The sequence below is a fragment of the Elephantulus edwardii genome, unplaced genomic scaffold (genome assembly GCF_000299155.1).
Source record: "Elephantulus edwardii isolate Elephantulus edwardi_28Jun2011 unplaced genomic scaffold, EleEdw1.0 scaffold00009, whole genome shotgun sequence".
NCBI classification, from domain to species: domain Eukaryota; kingdom Metazoa; phylum Chordata; class Mammalia; order Macroscelidea; family Macroscelididae; genus Elephantulus; species Elephantulus edwardii.
Genome location: NW_006399759.1, coordinates 5522090 through 5527858, shown reverse-complemented (window position 1 = coordinate 5527858; position 5769 = coordinate 5522090). Strand labels below are relative to the sequence as shown.

Genomic DNA, 5769 nt, shown 5'->3' with positions numbered 1-5769 from the left:
CACGCCTCTGGAAACTATGAATTTTGAGAAATGACGATAATTATAAAAAGGCTTCAGGTCTTTTGTTGTGCTATAAGTCATTCTTGATTTGACAGCAATCAACAACCAGCACCACCTATTGTTTCTACTAGATTATCTATAGTTTTCTGTCTATCCTATGGAGTGCCAAAAGAACAAACATATATCTTGGAGAAAGTGCAAACAGAGTGCTCCTTGTAGGCAAAGTTGACAAAGCTTCCTCTCATATACTTTGAGCATGTGGCTCAGAGAGGCTCTTCCTCGGAGAGGGACATCGTGCTTTGGAGGGTAAAGGCAGATGAAAGGGAGGAAGATTCTCAACCAGATGGATTGACGCAGTGGCTGCAGCAAAGGGCTCGGGCATGTAAGAGATGACGAGGACGGCACAGGATAGGACAGGGTTCATATCTGTTCACAGATAGGATCACTAGGAATCTACATCTAAATCGCTAGACTCTACAGAACCTGATGACAATGACGAAAACAACAACAGTTTCTCTATTCATGTCCTGTTCTGTGCTAGACCTAGTCAGTGAGAGTTTCTCATTCTCTCCTTGTTTCCATGACCTTGATAGCTCTGAATAGTATTGGGCAGGTATTTTGTAAGCTGTCCATAAGTCTGGGTTACTCTGAAGTTTTCCTTATGTTTAGGTTGGTGTTAGGCATTTAGGGAACAAGAAGAGATGGCATGCCTTTCTCCTTGCATCTTGTGAACATGATTATAATCTTTGTTTACAAAGCCCTTGCCAGGTTTGTAAAGAACTATTTTTCTCTTCCCTTACTTGATTTTTTAAACACGAATTCCTAAACCCTCTTCATTTGAGTTGGGGAGATTAACCTGCCCTTCTAGGAGGAGATATATCCACATACATTATTTGGGCTTCTTCTGTAGGGAAGATTTGTTGTTTCCCCACCCCTTTATTTTTCACTTACCTGTTTATATCACTATCAGTTTATGCAGATGTATTTTCTACTTTTTACTCTATTCCAGTTCTACATTATTTACTTTGTTCCTCATATCATTCTAACTTGGACCACTGGGAGCTATTTCAGGTTGACTTCTGTGTCCATTGACATGCCCCAGTCCCTTTGGTTTTGAGTTCTTTCTGAATTTTCCTTTCTGGTTGTACAAGATGCTTAAGACTGTTCTTCCTATTGTTTCCACTCCACAGTACCCCAATGGTGGCTGTTACATACCCTCGAATTGGAAGCAACTCATAACTGACCATCTAGCAGGTTTTCAGAGGCAGCAAACCACATGGAATGAGATTGTCCATCTTTCTCCCACAGAGCAGCTTTGATTTAAACAGTCTGCCCTCAGTTTGGCAGAGCAGCTTCTTACCACTGGCCATCAGAGTATGTGTAATATTCCATTATGTCGCTAATACCTAAATATCATGTACAACTCTCAAATTATTAAATTCCTTTATTATTGGTACCCAGGAGTTTCACACCTTTGTCTTGCAGAGGGTACAATCTTCGTTCCATCATCTAATGTGTAAGTTTAGCATTCTTTGTTCTTTACAGGGAATAAAGTTTATTTTGTCAGACAGTGTTAAATAGAATTAAAGTGGCATACATTAGTAACAAAACCCTAATTTTGTGTGTGACACTTCTTTCTCTTCCTGTGTTTTGCCAGACCACCACTCCTAAACTGCTTTATCAAACTCATACGCTGAAATTGAACTTTGTTTTCGCTTATGCTATGACTCTAAACAAAACTTTTCATAAGCTTCCTCAATTTCTGGGTCCATTTCATCATCAATATCATCCAAGTATGAATCACCAGTGCCTGATAAATCGGTACCATTTTCTTCAAAATTGGGGGGAAACTCTTCCCTTTCAAGTAACTTTTTTTCCCTATCAGTTTATTTATGAAATTAAAATACAGATTTGAACAAATGCTTTCAATTTCCCTCACCTCCCCCCCCCCAATCAAATTGTACAACTGAGTGATCTGCTTCCATCCTCTCCCACCTCTCCTGGATCCTTATACTCATCCTAAAATAACGGTTTTATACAATATTTATCCTTATGGGACTGAGTTAGTTCACTCAGTGTAATGCTCTCTAGTCCTTCCCAAGTTAGGTAATAATTTATAAAGTTACTGCTCTTGCGTGCTACATAGTATTCCATTGTGTGAATGTATCATAATTTCTCAATTCATTCATTTGTGGTTGGACATTTGGGCTGTTTCCATGTTCTTGCGATGGTCAATAATGCTGCTATGAAACTGGTGTACAAATCTCAGTTTGTGCCTCAGTTCTCATATTCTTAGGGTATACTCCAAGTAGTGGAATAGCTGGGTCATATGGAATTTCTATGTTCAGTTTTTTGGGGAAGCACCAAACTGGTATCCAGAATGGTTGTACCATTTTACAATTCCACCAACAATGTATGAGTTCCTTTCTCACCACATCCTCTCCAACATTTATTACTTCCTGCCCTGTTAAACTTTGTCACTCTTACTAGAGTGAGATGGTACCACATTGTGGTTTTGATTTGCATCTCTCTTGTTGCCAGTGATTTGAAGCATTTCTTCACGTGCCTGTTTGCTATTTGAGTATCTTCCTCTGTGAAAATTCTTTCCATATCTTTTGCCCATTTTATAATTGGGTTATCAGTCTTTTTCTTGTGAAAGCCCAGGAGTATTCTGTAAACTTTTGTTACAAAACTCTTGTCTGAGATGGAATTACCAAACGTTTGTTCCCAGTCTATAGGTTTTCTTTTCACCCTGGTGGAAAAAAATCTTTGTGTGCACAGAGATATAATCTTTAGAAGATCCCATGCATCAATTTTATCCTCTTTAGATTGTGCATTTCTGGTTGCATTTTTTCTTGATATTTCTCTTAGTAATCTGGATCAGCTGCTGTGAAAGGAACACCATTAGGTGTATAAAATGTTGGCTCATTCATGAAATAATTGGGATCATTTTCAGGTGTTGCCTCTCTATATGTGGAAGTTACATGGGCTTGACCCCAGTTACTCAACCTGAGTTCTACCAGCTTTAAGAGCATTTGTTTTACATCTCTGCTGCAACATGCATCTAAAACATTTTCAATTTCTTTCATGTGATTCTTTTCTTTTTCCTTCCAGGCGTCTTCCAAAACTGACCCTGTCAATTTCAGTAATTTCACTGTACAGATCAAGTTGTCATCCACAGGGTTAAAGAAGAGGGCATTCAGCAACTCCTGAAGACCAAGCTGGAGGATATCTGCTCTCATAACCTACCCGTTTGTGCCCTTGATCTCCAGGTTAAGGTACAGCTCTCCCAGGAAGAACACAAATGCGTGAAGTCGCTTGCACATTGCTTCATCCCCTTTCTTGGCTTCATCTTATCATCATATTCAGTCTGACACCTCTGATGCAGCAGCTGGCAGAAGCTGCCACTCTGAGGGTTGTTAGTTGACAGGACAAGTAGTTACACAGGCGATCCCCCATTGCAATAGAAATTGGGGACAGATGTGGCCTGCTGATAGATGAGTTCCTCAGGGTCTTGTAGGGCTTCATCTGCGGTAACCCAGCCATTCAGGGTGTCTGAAAACAGCTCAATCTCAGGCTCAAAGCTACCAGGCTGCTCTGTGAGGTGATTCAGAAAGTACTGCACATACTCTGACATCGTGGGGTAGTCATCACAGCCATCCCACAGGATTCCCTGTAGCTGGAAACCGCGAGGGCTTGAACTCAGGCGCTTTGGCGGACAGCTTAGACAAGAGCACCTGAGCTTGGCCATCAGGGCTTCGGGGTGAGGCGTGCGGAGCTGTCCTGGGGCCCAGGAGGGACTCTCCAAGATCCGGCTGGTTCTGTGGGCAGCCGGGGAGGCGCCGTCCAGGACTGGCACAGCAGGGGTGGCTGCAGGAGGCCGGGGGCCTAGAGGGGTGGAAGGACCCGCGAGCGCTCGGCGAGCGCAGAGCGTTCTGCCCGCGGGCCCGCCCCCCTCCGCGGGCCCGTCACCCTCCGCAGCACATAACAAGGATAAACATCTTGTCATGCCTCATCCAAGTTGCCATTCTCAGGGAGCATGATGTTGAGTAGGGTGCTCTCGTGGCCTAATGGGTAAGAGGTTGGGTGGCCAAACTGAAGAGAGTAGCTTTGTATCTACCGTGTTCTTCATACGAAAAAGATAGGGAATCTCCTTCTGTGCAATTTACAGTCTCTGAAAACCCACAGCTATCTATGAGTTTGGTTCCAATTAGATAGCAGGTTAACAGTAACCATGTTGAGGAAACACTGCCTCCTTGTCTTCCTATAATTATCTACATTTCAACCTTTCCTTGTGTGTGTGAGTCTGTGTGGTTATATGTGTGTGTTCACATACGAATGTTGGTAAAGAGGATTAGTCATGCTGTGCTAAGTGTGAAGTTTGGGTCTCTAGATGTGTGAGAAGCAAAGACACAAATCTTCTATAAGGACCAAGCTAGACCACTCCACTGTGTCTCACCTTTAACCTACTGAGCTTGGTTTGGGAAGCAACTGGCCAAACAAGTTATTTCACTCTATTTCCAAAATAAGCCAGGGTGAGTGGAGACCACGAGGTAAAGGGCAGTAGAAAAGCTTCCTCCCCACACTGTACTGCCCCTGGAGACCAGGCCTCTTTCCCATTGCTTGTTCTGCTGGTGCCTCTGCCACCATGGGCGGACGGACCTGGGCCAGGCTTCCCATATCCAGATGCGAGGGTTCACTGCAGTTCGCTCACTGGAGTCTCCAGGGTTTGTTTCTGCAGTATGTCTCTGGCTCCACCAAGAGAGGGCGCTCCTGACAGCATCACAGCCAGAAGCCGCTGCAGCCTGGTGTGCTTGAGCCTTAGGGATGGAGCGGCGGAGCAGGAGGCACAACAGTGCTGCAGGGATCACCTGTGAGGGAGAAGCAGGGGGAAACGAAGGGTGAGAGAGCAAGGCCATCTGAGGAAAGTTTCAGGAAAAGCAAGAGCTTTGAGTATGGAAATCACAAGCTAATAAAGAGGACACAATAATAGGATGAAGTGCACTGAGATAACAGACACACAACCAATTAGTAATTGAGCCCAAAACACATAGAAGCTTTCATTCAGTCCCCGAGAACTCCTATTCATCCTTCAAGACCCAGTTAAAGAGTTCTTTTATCTCTTCTATTATGCCAACCCAGATAGGGCTGAAGACTCTTCTTTGTGCCCCTGTATTCCTTATCCACATGCCTGTGTCTCTGCTTGTCAAACCATGTCTCCCTCTCTCTCCTCACCCAGAGGATGAGAGCTCTTTATGACAAGGCAAAGTGTCACTGAGCTTTGTAAACCCACTTCCAAGCAAAGTTCCAGGCACACGGAGGGTACTCAATAAGCATTTGATGATACAAGGGGTATATAGTGCAGTAAATGATTTAATATGGCCAGAAGTTTTGTCTAAGTAAGGTTGAATTATTGACATCTCCATTTTTGTCTCTGTCTATCGTGATGTTGCTTATTGTTCCAGTAGTGACTTGTTTTCCCCTTGATGATGACATGTAATCCATATTGAAGTCTATGATCCTTGATACTCTGTGGCAAGTGCTTCAGGTCTTCCTCATTTTTAGCAAGCAGGGCTGTATCATCAGCATCACAGAGACTGTTGACGAGTCTTCTGCAATCCTGATGCCACACTCTGCTTCCTAAAATACAGCTTCTTGAATTATTTGCTCAGCACAATTTCACTGATTTCACATGCAAGCAAGATTTTACTGAAGATTATCCAAAAACGACTGGAACAGCACATCAACAGAGAACTACCAGAAGTCCAG

At 43.4% G+C, this 5769-nt stretch overlaps 1 pseudogene; it reads right to left on the bottom strand.

Annotated features, from left to right (window-relative positions):
* Positions 1-1667: 1667 nt before the first annotated feature.
* Positions 1668-4680, bottom strand: LOC102857985 (annotated as a pseudogene).
* Between the last annotated feature and the right edge of the window lie 1089 nt (positions 4681-5769).